The sequence below is a fragment of the Microtus pennsylvanicus genome, chromosome 3, assembly GCF_037038515.1.
Source record: "Microtus pennsylvanicus isolate mMicPen1 chromosome 3, mMicPen1.hap1, whole genome shotgun sequence".
In the NCBI taxonomy this organism is placed as follows: domain Eukaryota; kingdom Metazoa; phylum Chordata; class Mammalia; order Rodentia; family Cricetidae; genus Microtus; species Microtus pennsylvanicus.
Genome location: NC_134581.1, coordinates 39,379,085 through 39,397,414, shown reverse-complemented (window position 1 = coordinate 39,397,414; position 18,330 = coordinate 39,379,085). Strand labels below are relative to the sequence as shown.

The window sequence follows — 18,330 nt, the reverse complement described above, 5'->3', positions numbered from 1 at the left end:
ACCATTTTAGGGGGGAAAATGACCTAAAATTAACCCAGTTGTGATGTATTACAATAGAGAGAATGACAAAATGCCAAAGAAGCATTCATCCTGGTTCATTTCTTTGAAGGTTTCGGAGGTCTGGTCCTCCAAGTATGTATATATACTTGTCAATGAAATTGTTGCAGGGAATCTAGCAATTGGCAGAAGTATAAGAGAGGGAGGATTAGAGAATGCATATCCCTCCAGAAGCCCACTAGTGCTGCATTTGGGAGTAATCAAAGCCCTTGTAAGCAAGTCGGACATGACAAGAAGAAAGGAGAGTTGACTTAGAAAGTTCAGAAAGGCCCTACATAGCAATTAAGGAATGTGCATTGTATTCTTTATCATTAAGTTCAACATGTAAATGTCTCCATTAAGACTCTTGTGAAAGTTAGAGGGGGATCTATTAGTGCTTACTCTAGACAGTACAAGGAAACCAGGATTCTCTTGAACAAACTGGAACATGTGTCACCTGATTCACTTCATTCAGGGACTTTGTGAAGCACAAGAATGATGTGGAAACAATTTGGTAATGGGAAAAAATACATAAGTCAGATCTCGTTATAAATTAGATCTTGTTACTTCGTTGTGTAAAACTCTTCCCTGGCATCTACATTTGTTCCGTGTTAAATGAAAACTTTTCATAGTGTCCCATAGTTGATGTCACTTTTTCTCATCTTTTCCTCTCCATATTATCCACCCTCCCATTATTAACTACTTGTATCATTGAAGGTTCTTTTTTTGGGTGTGACTCTGCTATCTTCTCTGATATTCTGTCTGTGTTTTTCCTTTAGTATTTCCTAATGATATCTTTAAGGCTGATCATGCTGGTTGAATTTCATCTCTCATGAGTCATTCTGTGGCAAGTTTGCTTGGTTGTCACCTTTTCTCCTGATCTAGCATCTAAGTTCATTGAGCGGGAGGCATCTTGGATTTTTCCAGCCTAAATCATAACACAATACAGGTGTTCAATAGGTATTTGGTTAGTGGATGAGGAACATTGTAGTCCCTGGAGATAGGAAGGCTAATTTTATAAGCTTTCACCAAAGCCCATGATTCGAATTCATGTTAAAATGTAATCCTTAGTTATTAATGACTACTTGGACTTTGTCTTCTGAATTCTCTTGCCTTCTGATTCTCTACTCTGTAATATGCAGGGAGTTCCCAGCCTCAAGAAAAGTTGTTACCAAATGTGACCCCTTAGCCAAGATCTCTTGAAGTATTAGCTGAATAAACCTATATTCTTTATGTATTATAAGTCTATGGTTTTTAGTTAAATAACAGAAAAACAGACGAAAACATCTTGTTGAAGATAATCAAACCTTAAAGGGCAGATGGTTTCAAAAATGGATACTGTGTTTATTGGGAATGAGTTCAGAGACTGCCTAAGTGTGATTTTAAGAATATTGAAATTTCCATCCCAGTTTATCATATGGATTGCGGTACTTTCTGTGTGAACAGAAATTTGTAGGATAAATATTGAGTGTACGCTTGTCTGAGTAGAGGCTACACTTGGTAAATGTAGGCGTTACCTAGATAGATGATCAGAAAACTCAGAGCAGGCAAGCAGGTAGGAACCATAATCGTATATTTAGAATTTTTATATAATTTAAGTAATTGTAATAATTTTTAAGAGTTACAGGGATAACTGACCTGTGAGGGTAGGCAAGGGATGTTTGGTTCTAACATTTCAAAGGTTTGCAAAGGCAAGGAGGCTTTTTTATATTTGTGCGTGCCAGTGTGTTGAGCACATGCATGCAGTGGGTAATGGGGACACACTAACTTGGAGGAATTGTATAGATAACATGATGATTTAGTATGTGGAAAACATGATGACTTAGTATCTAGATATTAAAATCTCACTGTATAAAACAAAAATAGCAATATCATATTAATAGCCAGCCATATTTTTTCTCCATCTAGTTCTTTATGACAATGAACTGTTTGTGTATGCCCAGTGGGGGGAAAAACATACCAAACATAATCAATTGTTCTCTTTCTTCCTTGAAGTTATAGAATTCATATAATGGCAAAATGTAAAAAAATGCAAAAATATTGAATTATGCCAATCATAAGCTTCTATGCTATCAACAATATTCCTTGTCATCCAAAATCTATTTGTAGCAGTGACCTAGGGTGCATGTTGTTTGTGAGTAAGGGGCTGGGTGATACCTTGTTTTATATTTTTCACTTAGAGTGCCTGTGAGAGAAATTTTTCAAAAATCATATAATTAAAATAAGTTTCCCTTGCAGCAGAAGTGGTATGTACTGTGTTTCAGGGCAGATGTTTGGAAGTGGTGTGTTCTTCCATCTGTTATCTCCAACTTAAAAACTAGGAATAACTGAGTATGTACTGAAATTAAGTCACTGTTATAGGGGTGATGAAAATAAAGCAAATGGTGTCATTAGAGTGACAGGGAAGCAAAAGAACTTAGTCATTGTTTAAAGATAGATAATTTGAAAAAAACATCATGACTTGCTCTGCAAGAGCTACTCCTAGCAATCAAAGCATAGTAGAGACACATTTGCATTAGATGTTTCTTTCTGGAGTTTTCAGTTTTTCCTTATCATTGTAACTATTCTTAAGCATTTAGAGGCTATCAGTAGATGCTGAGTGAAACACTTTTTGAAAGATTGGGAGGCTGGGGGATGTAATTTACAGAAACAACTGTCTGTTGAACCAATGGAACAGTCTAGAAGTAAATAAAGCAGAACTGGAATGGTTTACACAGAGTCTTAGGAGCTCAGATATTTCTCTATTCTGATTTATTGTCTTAACCTTCTTACTATGGATTTTATTCCTTAAGGAGCTATACTAAAGAAGGGATGAATATAATCTGAATTTAGAATTATGCCATGTTTTTGTTTCACTGAATTGTTCAGTAAAGAAGGAAGTGAAGAAAGGAACAAGTGAGGGAGGGGGACAAAAGAGGAGAAATCCTGAATACCTTGTGGCATCTGTCTCAGCCTTCTTGGGACACAACTCTCTACTCAGTAAGCACCTCCTTTCTTCTTTAGAGTTCTTCATTTTATTTGGAAGACATTCTTATTTCCAGTGGGTTGGCCCATCAAAGGCTTAAGCCTGCTTTTGAGAGTTTGGATAGACGTTTTGTGGGGTACAGGTTTGGACAATGAATGTTAGAAAGCAATTGAGAGGATCCACGTCTTTGGATGAAGAGCTAAAGGCCTGTGAAAGATAGAAAATCCTTTTTACTCAATCTCTGTTTCTTGTATGCACTCTGCCAAGCGAAAATATGGTTTTAGAACTGTGGTAGTCCTTAGCTAACATGGGCAGGATGAAAACCTGTGAGGCTGAGATGAGCCTGCATCCTGATGACATGGCTCTGTGGATGGAGCAGTTCTTAGTGAACTTTTAAGAGGTAGAGGATGCTAAAAATCATTGTTCACAAGGCTTTTGCTCTTCATTTCTGAGGAGCCTCCTAAGTTTGGGTGACTTCACATTCTGTACTGTGGCACGGGGAAGTTTTTCACTTACATACTGTCTTCCTTTTGTTTTCTTTCTAAGCATATACACTCATTGTTTATTTCCTCCCTCTCCTTTTTGTCTGCCTATATACTCTTCATTTTTTTTTCTGATACAGTTTCAATATTCTACTTCTTCTGATGGTCTCTCTAGACTAAATTATATTTTCATGCTATGAGTATTTTCAGAGTATATGTAAGGTAAATTTTAAATGTTTAATTCTGTCTTCCTTGTGAAATCTGATCCATGCTTGCAGGAACTGTGTTGATATTCATCATCAGATAATCCGGTTTTTAGCACAGCACCTGCCTTTTCAGAGCTGATGAATGACTATTCATAGAAAAAATTGTAGGATGAATGTATGTTTACATGTTGATATTTGTAAAATCCTATCCTGTTCATTGTCTGGGTTTTGTTTTTTTTCTTTTTTTTAAATAATTTATCTTTTATTTCTATATTTTTGTATGAAACCATTTACATGGGTCAAAAATCAAAGCAATGAGCCTCCTGTCTGCCACATTCCTTCATGTATTCTCACCATAGATACTGTTTTTTTTTACTTTATTTTATTTTTTTATTGAGAAAAGGAAAAAAAAAGTCTCCCCCTCCTCCCAGCCTCCCATATCCCTCCCCCTCCTCCCACCCTTTTCCCCCTCCCCTCACTCCTCTCCCCCTCCCTCTCTTGTCCAAAGAGCAGTCAGGGTTCCCTGCCCTGTGGAAAGTCCAAGGTCCTCCCCTCTCCGTCCATGTCTAGGAAGGTGAACATCCAAACTGGCTAGGCTCCCACAAAGCCAGAACATGAAGTAGGATCAAAACCCCGTGCCATTGTCCTTGGCTTCTCAGCAGCCCTCATTGTTCGCCATGTTCAGAGAGTCTGGTTTTATCCCATGCTTTTTCAGTCACAGTCCAGCTGGCCTTGGTGAGTTCCCAATAGATCAGCCCCACTGTCTCAGTGGGTGGGTGTAACCCTCGTGGTTCTGACTTCCTTGCTCATCTTCTCCCTCCTTCCGTTCCTCATTGGGACCTTGGGAGCTCAGTCCAGTGCTCCAGTGTGGGTCTCTGTCTCTATCTCCATCCATCACCAGATGAAGGTTCTATGGTGATATGCAAAATATTTGTCAGTATTGCTATAGGAAGATATTACTAGCCTTTGTAGCAATACATAAAGGCACGGAGAGTAAGTCTACCATCTTGCTAAAGATCCTGTGGTAAGATGAGTCTCTGGACTCCTACCTCCATGGGAGTTTAATCAGGTCAGAATAAATGAACAATGACAATACCAGCTTCCCTTCTTTGATAGATACAGAAACTAAAATTGTTTAGAACATTTTCATTCTCTTAGATGTTTGCTCAATGTGATTTTTTGTTAGTTCAATCAATAACAAATATTTCTCATTATTATTATTACTATTATTAATTTGGTTCTAGAAACTGAACTCATGGTCTCATGTATGTTAAGGATATGTACTATTTCTTAGCTATACCCCTAAACCTAAAACAAATTTTAATTTTTTTCTTATATTTAGGGTTAGTTTTAGCTTCTGATATATTGTATATGTGCTTTGTAAATGCCCTGTGTTTCTCTGTTTTTAAAATTAAGGCTATATTGGAAATTTAAATATGCAATGATTCTGAATTTAATATTTTGTCCTTAGAGCCTGAAATTAATATTTTTTTAGAATAAATTAGATATTCAGTGAACAAAACTCATTTCAGGGTCTCTGGAAATATACATTATATTGTTATTCTCAAAGCAAAAACAAAATTAGAAAATAAGGCTAATAGGGTGGACCTGAGTCTTAATTTCTGTCCATCTTCAGACAGTCTGGATGTTCTTGGTGTGACTGGCAAGGCTAAGACATCTCCTTTTATTATAGTGAGCTTGATTGAAAGGAACAGGAAATAAATACGGTACTTGGGGACTGTGTGAAGGTAGGCAGAAAGATCAGAAGACAACAAAATGGAAGATATTGAAGGGATGTGATTAATAAAAGAGTCCTAGGTAGCCTACTACTTGAATGCATAATAAAAATGAGGAGAAACAGGAAAGGGTTTCCTGAGCTCCATGGAAGGGCCCACATTTCAGGGACTCTCATGATCTGGCTAGGCATCAACTTGGCATTATTGTTTAAGATTCTCATTCTTCCCCTGTTCATGTCTTCATTTACATGTATACCTTTTGGTCCTGTTGCTTAACTTTTTTAACTGCCTTTGGATTTTCATTTTTGCATTCATTTCTCTACTGTGTTATTTTGCGTTTTGGAAGTTATCCCTAACTCTTCCTTGATCAGTGTTAAATGAGGAAAGCAGAGAGAGGAACTCATCTAGAATTAAATAAGTGGTAGCGAATGCACTGGGATCCTGTGGAATCCTCAACAATGATCTCCTCCATCATTATGATCTTTCTTTAAGTCAGCAACATCAGTTGGGAAGTGGTTGGAAAAGGAAAATGCTGATCCTACCCAAAAACTGAATGAGCAACTCTGGACACTCAGCCACCCATAATTTAACCACCCTTAGATGTTCATGATGGGGGCTGAAGTCTCAGCACTACTGGTTCAAAGAAATAAAATTGAAATATGCATTCATGAGACATAATCTAAAAATTGACCAGAAATGAACCTATAGAAACGTAATTACTGCCTGGCAAAATACCTGCATGCACGCACTAACTGAAAAGGGCAGCAGGCCTTGGAGCATTTTAAATACCAAGCAAAAATACTGAGCCTGCAGTTCCAAAATTCAGGGTTCATTTGGAGTCTTTTTACAGCAGCAGAGTTAAGAGAAAGCAAGCCAGCAAACAAACAGTAGCATGAACTTAACTTTAGTGATGGTGTTTGATAGCATTCCATATTGGTAAGTGAGATGCATGTACAAACATAATAAAAACCCAGGGGTAGAATATAGTTGCTTCTTTTTCAGGATGACTTCTGCTTTTGTTAGTCTTCCCCCTTTCTCTTCCCACATCCTCATTGCCCTCATCTTCAGGAAGCACCTATGCTGTTTGAGGTCTACTAAAATACCCCAGTTTATGGTGTAAAAAGTACCGTTGTATAAGGCAGCATTTTTCGTTTCCCCTCAAAAGAGTATCTGCTTCTTTTCTTTTAATTCAAAAAAAAAAAAAAAGAATTTCCACTTCCTCCCAGACTCCCATTTCCCTTCCCCTCCTCCCGCCCCTCTCCCCTTCCCCCTGACTCCTCTCCTCCTTCCTCTCCAGTCCAAAGAGCTGTCAGGGTTCCCTGCCCTGTGGAAAGTCCAAGGTCATCCCCCCTCCACCCAGGTCTAGAAAGGTGAACATCCAAACTGGCTAGGCTCCCACAAAGCCAGAACATGGAGTAGGATCAAAACCCCGTGCCATTGTCCTTGGCTTCTCATCATCCCTCATCGTTCGCCATGTTCAGAGAGTCTGGTTTTATCCCATGCTTTTTCAGTCACAGTCCAGCTGGCCTTGGTGAGTTCCCAATAGATCAGCCCCACTGTCTCCGTGAGTGGGTTCACCCCCCTTGTGGTCCTGACTTCCTTGCTTATGTTCTCCCTCCTTCCATTCCTCATTGGGACCTTGGGAGCTCAGTGTAGTGCTCCAGTGTGGGTCTCTGTCTCTATCTCCATCCATCGCCAAATGAAGGTTCATCAGTATGGCTATAGGATAGGGTCATTTCAGGTTTCCTATCCTCAGCTGCCCAAGGAACTAACTGGGGACATCGCCCTGGGCACCTAGGAGCTACTCTAGGTTCAAGTCTCTTGCCAACCCTAGGGTGGTTCCCTTAACTAAGATATGTGTTTCCCTGCTCCCCTATCCAATGTTCCTTTATCCCAATCATCCCGTTTCCCCAAGTTCCCCCCATCCTGCCCTTCTCACTTTTCTTTCCCCATCTCCCCTTACACCCACCCCAGCCCCACCCCCAAGATCCCAATTTTTTGCCCAGCAATCTTGTCTATTCCCATATCCAGGAGGATAACTATATGTTTTTCTTTGGGTTCACCTTCTTATTTAGCTTTTTTAGGATCACAAATTATAGACTCAGTGACCTTTACTTATGGCCAGAAACCAATTATGAGTGAGTACATCCCATGTTCATCTTTTTAGGACTGGGTTACCTCACTCAGGATAGTGTTTTTTATTTCCATCCATTTGCATGCAAAATTTGAGAAGTCATTGGTTTTTACCACTGAGTAGTACTCTAATGTGTATATATTCCACACTTTCTTCATCCATTCTTCCATTGAAGGGCATCTAGGTTGTTTCCAGGTTCTGGCTATTACAAATAATGCTGCTATGAACACAGTTGCACAAATGCTTTTGTCATATGATCAGGCATCTCTTGGGTATATTCCCAAGAGTGGTATTGCTGGGTCCAGGGGTAGGTTGATCCCGAATTTCCTGAGACACCCCCACACTGATTTCCAAAGTGGTTGCACAAGTTTGCATTCCCACCAGCAATGGATGAGGGTACCCCTTCCTCCACAACCTCTCCAGCAAAGGCTATCATTGGTGTTTTTGATTTTAGCCATTCTGACAGGTGTAAGATGATATCTCAAAGTTGTTTTGATTTGCATTTCCCTCATCGCTAAGGAGGTTAAGCATGACCTTAAGTGTCTTTTGGCCATTTGAACTTCTTCTGTTGAGAATTCTCTGTTCAGTTCACTGCCCCATTTTTTAATTGGGTTAATTAGCATTTTAAGGTCTAGTTTCTTGAGTTCTCTATATATTTTGGAGATCAGACCTTTGTCTGTTGCGGGTTTGGTGAAGATCTTCTCCCAGTCAGGAGGTTGCCTTTGTGTCTTAGTGACAGTGTCCTTTGCTTTACAGAAGCTTCTCAGTTTCAGTAGGTCCCATTTATTCAATGTTGCCCTTAATGTCTGTATTGCTGGGGTTATACATAGGAAGCTATCTCCTGTGCCCATCTGTTGTAGGGTACTTCCCACTTTCTCTTCTATCAGGTTCAGTGTGTTCAGATTGATATTGAGGTCTTTAATCCATTTGGACTTGAGTTTTGTGCATGGTGATAGATATGGGTCTATTTTCATTCTTCTACAGGTTAACATCCATTTGTGCCTGCACCATTTGTTGAAGATGCTTTCTTTCTTCCATTGTATACTTTTAGCTCCTTTATCGAAAATGAGGTGTTCATAGGTTTGTGGATTAAAAACTGGGTCTTCTATATGATTCCATTGGTTGACTTCTCTGTTTTTATGTCAGTACCATGCTGTTTTCATTACTGTAGCTCTGTAATAGAGTTTGAAGTCAGGGATGGTAATGCCTCCAGCAGTTCCATTATTGTGTAAGATTGTTTTGGCTATCCTGGGTTTTTTTGTTTTTTCGTATAAAGTTGATTATTGTCCTCACAAGGTCTGTGAAGAATTTTGATGGGACCTTGTTGGGGATTGCATTGAATCTATAAATTGCCTTTGGTAGAATTGCCATTTTTACTATGTTGATCCTCCCAATCCAAGAGCAAGGGAGGTCCTTCCCTTTTCTGTTATCCTCTTCAGTTTCTTTCTTCAATGCTTTAAAGTTCTTGTTAAATAGATCTTTCACTTCCTTGGTTAGAGTTACCCCAAGATATTTTATGCTGTTTGTGGCTATCATGAAAGGTGATGCTTCTCTGATTTTCCTCTCTGCTTCCATATCCTTTGTGTATAAGAGGGCAACTGAGTTTTTGGAGTTGATCTTGTATCCTGCCACATTACTAAAGGTAGGAGTTCTTTGGTGGAGTTTTTGGGGTCGCTTAGGTACACTATCATATCATCTGCAAATAACGAGAGTTTAACTTCTTTCTTTCCAATTCGAATCCCCTTGGTCCCCTTATGTTGTTTATTGCTATTGCTAAAACTTCAAGCACTATATTGAAGAGGTATGGAGAGAGCAGACAGCCTTGTTGTGTGCCTGATTTTAGTGGGATGTCTTTGAGATTCCCTCCATTTAATTTGATGTTAACTGTCGGCTTGCTGTAAATAGCTTTTATTATATTTAGGTATGACGCTTGTATCCTTAATCTCTCCAAGACTTTTATCATAAAGGGATGTTGAATTTTGTCAAATGCTTTTTCAGCATCTAATGAAACAATTATACTGTTTTTTCCTTTCAGTTTATTTATATGATGAATTACATTGATAAATTTTCATATGTTGAACCAGCTCTGCATCTCTGGAATGAAGTCTACTTGATCATAGTGGATAATTTTTCTAATGTGTTCTTGGATTTGGTTTGCCAGTATTTTGTTGAGGATTTTTGCGTCGATGTTCATGAGTGAGATTGGCCTGTAATTCTCTTTCTTGGTTGAGTCTTTGTGTGGTTTTGGTATCAGGGTAACTGTAGCTTTATAAAAGGAATTTAGCAATGACTCTTCTGTTTCTATATTGTGAAATACATTAAGGAGTATAGGTATTAGGTCTTCTTGGAGTTCTGGTAGAATTCTACATTGAAACCATCTGGTCCTGGGCTTTCTTTGGTAGGGAGGTTTTTGATAACAGCTTCTAATTCTTCGCGACTAACAGGTCTATGTAGATTGTTCACCTGGTCCTGGTTTAACTTTGTTATATGGTATTTATCTAAAAAAGTGTCCATTTCATTTACATTTTCTAGTTTTGTGGCATACAGGCTTTTGTAGTAAGATCTAATGGTTCTCTGAATTTCCTCTGTGTCTGTGGTTATGTCCCCCTTTTCATTTCTGATCTTATTAATTTGCATATTCTCTCTCTGCCGTTTGATTAGTTTGGATAGGAGTTTATCAATCTTGTTGATTTTCTCCAGGAACCAGCTTTTTATTTCATTTATTCTTTGGATTGTCTTCGGTGTTTCTATTTTGTTGATTTCAACCCTCAGTTTGATTATTTCCAGGCTTCTACTCCTCCTAGGTGAGTCAGTTTCTTTTTTTTTCTAGAGCTTTCAGGTGGGCTGTTAAGTCTCCAATGTGTGCTTTCTCTGTTTTCTTTAAGTGGGCACTTAGTGCTATGAACTTTCCTCTTAGGACTGCTTTCATAGTGTCCCATAAGTTTGAGCATGTTGTTTCTTTATTTTCATTGAATTCAAGGAAGACTTTAACTTCTTTCTTTATTTCTTCCTTAATCCAGGTATGGTTCAGTAGTTGACTGTTCAGTTTTCATGAGTTTGTTGAATTCTAACTTTAATCCATGGTTATCTGATAAGACACAGGTGGTTACTAATATTTTTTTGTTACTGTGGAAGTTTGCTTTGTTATTGAGTATGTGGTTAATTTTCGAGAAGGTTCCATGAGCTACAGAGAAGAAGGTATATTCTTTCCTCCTTGGGTGGAATATTCTATAGATGTCTGTTAAGTCCATTTGATTCATTTCCTCTATTAATTCTCTTATTTCTCTGTTAGTTTTCTGTCTAATTGACCTGTCCATTGGTGAGAGAGGAGTGTTGAAGTCTCGTACTATTAGTGTGTGCGGTTTGATGGCTGCCTTGAGTTTTAGTAATGTTTCTTTTACATAAGTGGGTGCTTTTATATCAGAGGCATAGATATTTAGGATTCAGACTTCATCCTGATGAATTGTTCCTGTTATGAGTATAAAATGTCCCTCCCCATCTCTTCTTATTGATTTAAGTTTGAAGTCAACTTTGTTAGAAATTAATATGGCCACACCTGCTTGTTTCTTAGCTCCATTTGCTTGATAAGCCTTTTCCCAGCCCTTTACTCTGAGTAGGTGCCTGTCTTTGTGGTTGAGGTGTGTTTCTTGTAAACAGCAGAATGTTGAATCCTGTTTTCGTATCCAATCTCTTAGACTGTGCCTTTTTGTAGGTGAGTTGAGTCCATTGACATTAAGTGATATTAATGACCAGTGGTTGTTAACACCGGTCACTTTTTTAGTAGTAGTTTGTGTGTTTCCCTTCTTTGAGTTGTGCTGGTGAAGGGTCTCTAGATGTCTGAGTTATTGTGGTCATTGTTGTAACCTTGGTTAGTGATTTTCCTTCTATTACTTTCTGTAAGGCTGGATTTGTGGCTACGTATTGTTTAAATTTGTTTTTATCCTGGAAAATTTCGTTTTCTCCATTTATAGTGAACTAAAGCTTGGCTGGGTATAGTAGTCTGGGCTTGCATCCATGGTCTCTTAGTTTCTGAAGTACATCTATCCGGGACCTTCCGGCTTTCATGGTTTCCATAGAGAAGTCAGGTGTAAGTCTGATAGGTTTACCTTTATAAGTGACTTGGCCTTTTTCCTTTGCCGCTCTTAATATTCTTTCCTTATTATGTATGCTTTGTGTTTTGATTATTATATGGCGAGGGGATGTTTTTCTTTTTTTTTTGATCCAGCCTATTCAGTGTTCTGTATGCTTCTTGAACCTTCATAGGTATAACTTTCTTTAGGTTGGGAAAGTTTTCTTCTATAATTTTATTAAATATATTTTCTGGACTGTTGAGCTGCACTTCTTCTACTCCTATTATTCTTAGGTTTGGTCTTTTTATTGTTTCCCATATTTCCTGAATGTTTTGTGATGAGAGTTTTTTGGACTTGCTGTTTTCTTTGATCAGTGCGTTTATTTTCTCTATGGTATCTTCAGAATCTGAGATTCTTTCTTCTATCTCTTGTATTCTGTTGGTTATGCTTGTTTCTGTAGTCTCTATTCGTTTACCTAGATTTTCCATGTCTAGCCGGCCCTCTCTTTGTGTTTTCTTCTTTGCCTCCATTTCAGTTTTCAAGTCTTGAACTGTTTCCATTATCTGTTTGATTGTTTTTCCTTGGTTTCCCAGGGTATCATTCACTGATTTATTCAATTCTTCAAACTTTCTATTATGCTTCTCATCCATTTCTATAAGGGCATTTTTTACATGTTGTTGAAGGGTGTCAATCACTTTCATAAAGTCAATTTTTTCTACTTCTTCTTGTTTAAGGTGTTCATGTCCTCCTGTTGGGAGGTCCCTGGGTTCTGGTGGTTTCATGTTGCTTTTCAGATTGTTGGGTGAATTCTTGCATTGGTGCCTGCCCATCTCTTCCTCCGAATGTTCCCCTATGGATCTTCTTTTACAGGATCAGGTCTCCTTGCCTACTGATGTACCTTCCCAGTGATGGCACTCCCCAGTGATGGCTCTCCTGGTGCTCGAGTGATGTCTCTCCTGGTGCAGAGATCAGATCTCCATGCTGGTTGGGTAGCTCGTAAACAAAGCGCCTACCTTGCTTGCTGCAGGCAGGCTATTGAAACAAAGGAGCTCTCACTTGCCTGGTTACCCTCAGGATTCAGCCCCTGCACCCAGACAGGCTGAGCTGGTTGATGTTATGTGCCCAAAGAGGGAAAGGAAGCAGAAGGGGGGAGGGTTCTGGATGCAAGCTGGGTGGGATAGGAAGAGAGAGAGGCAGTATTGAGTATCTGCTTCTTATATCAATTTTAAAGACATTTTGTAGGGAAGGCATAATTATGAAGGAATTCTTCATATTTCATACTGGCAACCTATGTGAATGTTAAATTGGACGAAACTATAATAATCATTTGAAAAGTGTGCAAGTTAACGAAGATAAAAATAAATATGTTGCTATGAATGAACATCAGAAAATTGTAGACAATTGAAAAAAAAACAATTTTAACACATAAATTTCACATCACGTATCCAGAACTGTACAATATGTACTTACATTATGTTCCAGGACATAGTAAAGTAACTGACCTAAAAATAAAAGATGTTGATATATTTCTAAGAATAGTACATACAGTAGCACATTTTGGTATACGTGGAACACAGTCAGCTGAGAATACTTCACAGGGATGTCTTGAGATATTGGGTTGCTAAAGGAGACATTAGGGTAGTGTGATATGTTCTTAGTCAGTGAAAAACCTGTTGTTTCACATCATCAGTTAATCTGGAGAAAGTATATGACTGTTGTTTTCAGCATCCAATTTTTCTCAGGTTAAGATAAATACTGCTTATACATCTTTAATACATTCAAAGTATTTCTGCCAGTGTTTGTGATGTAAAATATACAGGGAAGAGATTGTTCACTGATATCTGGGTTTTTATATTCTCAAAGTTCTGGTTTTAAAAATACCTCTTTATTATTTAAGTTAAATTCATATGAAAATCAACTGAGTTGTTTTTCTGCTTTCCCATGGTTTTAGATTCAGTGAGATCTTAGAGATAGGTTTGCTGTTCAAAGTATTTTTGGGACTAGTTAAAGTATAATTTCAAATCAAGCTAATAATTGTGAAATAATAGAAATTATTTTCATGAAGCTTTGTGAATTTTTCAATGTAAATTAAATTGTAATTCATAGAGCGAGTTTGAATTTTATGTTGACTGATGTGTCTTGGTGAAAGATGAATGATGAAAATTTAAATGATTCTGCTCCTTCTACATATTTTATAATATTTAAAATGTTCTAATTTCTAATTAAAGCAGAATATGTAGGCTTTAGGCATCTTGCTTTTGCCCATTGTTATTCTGATAACAAATACCGTTAACCCTGGAATTTAGTGTAATTTGCCCATTTCTTTCTGTAAAGTAGTATTTTTAACAGAATGCCCCCATTCTTTGACCTACTTCATACAAATTAGATTGTGGTTTGCATATTTTAATACCTAATTTGGTTATGAATTTACTCTTCTCTCAGTGACTCTGAGATGCTTCTACCTGTGTATTGTATGAATGTTTGACCTCATTTGATTAGTTCTTATTCAGTGAACCGTGAAGCCTCTCATCATATTTGCAATTTCTGAGCAGTTGTCAGGCCGTGGTGGTGGGCTGCTTTATGCAGCTGTGCAACGGAACTAGAGCAACAGCACAGGGATAGCTGGAGTCAGAGAGGCGTGATCTGCAGAGAGAGGTAGTGAGGGGGATGGAGGGGAGGGGAGGTTTCAGATTGTGAACACAGCAACAGCAAGCTGAAGTGCTCTTTTATGCCACTTAGCAGCAAATGACAAATCAGTCCAGACCCTCTGCACCAGCAAGTCTACATTAGTAATCAGGAGTTCCCATGAGGAGATCCTCACACTCCAAAAATGCATAACCACAAAGAGATTTGTAGTTTTTATTTCCTAAATTTGTTTTTATTTTAGACGTATTTCTGAAGGTCTTTGTCGCTTTAGGGTTGGTATGCATGGGCTATTCAGCCTTGGCTACAATGCTGGAATCACCTGATTCCCGGGAGTAACAACAGGATCTAGAGGTGAGGGATTGGACTAAAGCATCCGAGCATTTCATTTTCCATAATCTTTGGGTTATTCTAAAATACAGCCAAAATTGAAACTGCTGTTTGTGTGTCAAATTGGACAAGGAGTAGATTGTGCAGGTTAGCTTTTGTCAACTTCATACACGTCTCGGCATGCCCAGAAAGAAGGAATCTCAGTTGAGGAACTGCCTCCATCAAACTGAATTGTGGTCAGGTTTGTGTGGTGTTGTCTTGACTGAAAATTTATGTAGGAAATCTGAACCTGTCTGGAGTAGTACCATCTTAAGACAGGTGGGCTTGAGCTACAAAAGGAAAAGTAGCTGAACCAGAGGAAGCAAGGCAGTAAGCAACATTCCTTTTTGGTCTCTGCTGAAGTTCTTACCTCCACTTTCCTGCCTCGGCTTCCATCAATGATGGACTGTACATAATCTGTAAGCTAGACAAGCCTTTTCTCTCGCTTTTGGCCATGATGTTTAACACAGCAACAGAAAAAAATAATTAGAACAGATGTAGAAGCCAGGAAGTCAGTGAAAAGATTCCATATTAGTCCATTATGAAACAAAAATAATGTAGTTTATTGACTAGCCTCCTGGCCATAAGAAGAGAAGGAAAAGCCTCCTTAAAGGGGGATTAGAACAGAGACACTTTCTTTTGTTCTGACATGCAAATTCTGTCAAGCACAGGCTGACTTTCAACTAAAACACATCCTGCCCCAGCCCCTCCAGTACTGGATTACAGGTACATCAGGCCCAGCTTGAGACAGAATTATTTTTCTTTCTACAGTTATGGCTGCTATGTGATTTAGCTTTTATTACTTAGAAGGTCTGAAAATACTTCATACAAAAAAAGAGAAAGGAAGACAACTTAATGAGCCAATATCTTTTCCATTTCTTTTTGATACTGGAAAATACATTGTTGGACGTCTCTTGCAGTGAACGCAGTATTTACATAAAAGCGAGAGTAATTCTAGATACACATGCCAATTTTGATCTCTCAGGGCATAGCATGGGTTCAGGGCAGTCTACTCTCACCTGAGTTAACAGACTTCACAGGAGCGCTCAGTACTCAGGAGTAACAATAGGTAAATAATCAGGGTTCTTAAAGACAGGGTGTGTATTGTGGGTTTTATCATGATTGTCATCGCTTGTAGAAAACACTCTCAATAGTCACCAAAAGTGAAGATTAAAGATGGTTTTATAATTGTTTTCTGTAACTTAGGGCTGCAAGATTGTTTCATTGGAGACACCAGGTTATTTTAAGATGTAAGCTTAGCTGTTACCGAGAGACATTCTGAGATGTCATTAGTTTGGAATAGGAGCTAATAGCTCCTTCTGAAGAAGGAGAACAGGAAGGTGGAGTTGCCCCCTATAGCCATACTAAAAGTAAGGATGTCAAAATGAAGTAGTAACCAAGATTGCCTGAATTTTGTTGGATTTCCCTAATACAAAATAATTAGCTTAGTACCTGTGATTATTAGTAAGGTTTTAGGAAAATAATATAGTATTGTAGTGTTTCACTACAACTTTTTGATGGCTTTTTAACAAGGCTTACAGTTTATAGACAGGTTTCAATATGGAGTGTGAAAGAAAATAATACCTTGAAACTATACCAATCTCCAAAAACACTAACTATCCACAATAGATTGTAAAAATACTCTAGTCAGAATGGGTTTATATTCAGGCAGGCAGCCCAGTCTGGTACTTTTTCTAATTAGTATTCCTCTCTGTTTCATCTAAGTAGGTATACATTAATAAAATATGCATGACTTGCACAAGGCAATCAGGATCAACAGAGGCAAAGCCTACAACTGTAGATCAACCTTTCTACAATGTCTTCCAACAATATGTACATGATTTAGAGAGTATAATTGATGGATGATGAAATAGGATGTGGATTAAAATTACAGAGATCTTTTGTGCTTTTAAATATGATATGGTAAGTTGACAATTTAATTAAGGTGTTAATGGATTGAAAGTTTATGGAAACACTCAAAGTAGGTTATAATATTTCTCAATACTGTTAAATTCAGAAATACTGACAATCTACTAAAATCATGGAAATGATCATCAGGTACTTGAACATGTCGTGTTCTCTTAGTGTGGTGCTTGATTTTGAAGACTAGAAAGGAAGAAACTGCCTGTTTACTCATTAGGAGTTCTTGTCTTGTTAGAGAGGCAAGTTATCTTGAACTGGTTACATTAATTGATCAGTTCATTTCTTATTCAATACAACTCTTATTTCTGCAGTTTATTTAGTGACAAAACAAAAGTAATAAAATTTCTATTCACATAACAGACACTAACTTGAACCAATTATCAAGATATCACAGTCTGTTAAAAATATAGAAGAGATTAAAACAGGCTGTGGTGTTGAATTGGCAAGAGTGGAAAAGAATAAAAATGTTAGACTGGATGGGCACTGAGCCCCAGAAGGAGGTGGCTGAGCCAACGCTTCAAAGAAAAGTCCACTCACTTGTCTTGAAAAAAGAATGCTCAGTAAATAAACATAAAACAGACTGACTGTGGAAGGGGAAGAATAAGGAATATTGGGACTATGATGATAATCAAGGAGGAAGCAGTTGTTCAACTTATGTGGGGCTGTTTTCGGTGAGTAGCATTTTTGTGACAATGGGGAGATAATTTGGTTAAATTAACTAGGAGTTTTAAATTTCTTGCTATCACTCTGTATGGATTGCATTGTTGTTCTAAAATCATGAAGGAAATAATAATGACTTAGGCCTAGGTGTAATTGACAGCTAGACTAGTAAAGCTTCTACTTTTGCAAGAGAAAAAAGGGAGCTGCTAACTGAGCTTGGAATTATTCGACAACAGATAAACACAATGAGAGAAAGTAGGAAGGCATTCTGGGAGTCAGGAAAATGTTTGCATTGACACAGAAAAGGCTGAAGTCATTGTTCTCACCAAAATTAGTGCAGTAAATATAAATTAATAAACAGCAATGATTCTCCCATTTTAACCACTCAAGAGCTTCAAAAACACTGACTTTTGGCCCCATGCTTAGAAAGTCTAGTATATTTGGCATAGAGTTTGAGCTGACTGTACTGGGTTTTAAAAGGTGTTAAGCAACTCTCTTCTGCATGTAAGAGTGACCATTAGAGAAATAAGCTGTTTCAGAATAACTTCGTGTATGCTGTGAATACAGTTGGTTAAAAAGTAACTGTTTTGCCCTATAATAGGGCAAAAGTGTAGAGCTAGGTGGGGATAATTAAACTGAATGCTGGGAGAAGCAAGGCAGAGTATAGAGACTTCATTTAGCCACCAGAGGGGAAGGACATGAGCTGCCAGCTGGAACTTTGCCAGTAGGCCATGAGCCTCATGGTAAAATATAAACTAATGGAAATGAGTTAAATTAAGACGTAAGAGCTAGCTAGCTAGCAATACGCTAAAGTGATTGGCCAATCAGTGATGTAATTAATATAGTTTCTGTGTGATTATTTTGTGGCTGACCAGCTGGGAACAAACAAGCGGCCTCTTACTATAATAGAGATTTAGAGTCTAGTAAGAAACAGGTAAAATATTCTAAATCCATGAATTTGGGAACAAAGAACAAAAGTGCATTTTGAGACTTATATATTTTCTTTAATTCTGTGTCTGTGAAGGTAAAACTATTATATTTGATGTAAATAAGAGATACTCCTGAAATGTTTCTTTGAGATACAAGTTGGATATCTTCCCCATGGA

General features: G+C 38.0%; 1 protein-coding gene across 1 annotated transcript in view; it reads left to right on the top strand.

The window, feature by feature from the left end:
* The window catches only part of Mei4 (meiotic double-stranded break formation protein 4), a 150,858-nt gene that overhangs the window by 24,712 nt on the left and 107,816 nt on the right, over nt 1-18,330 (top strand). The gene's annotated exons all lie outside the window — the stretch shown is intronic.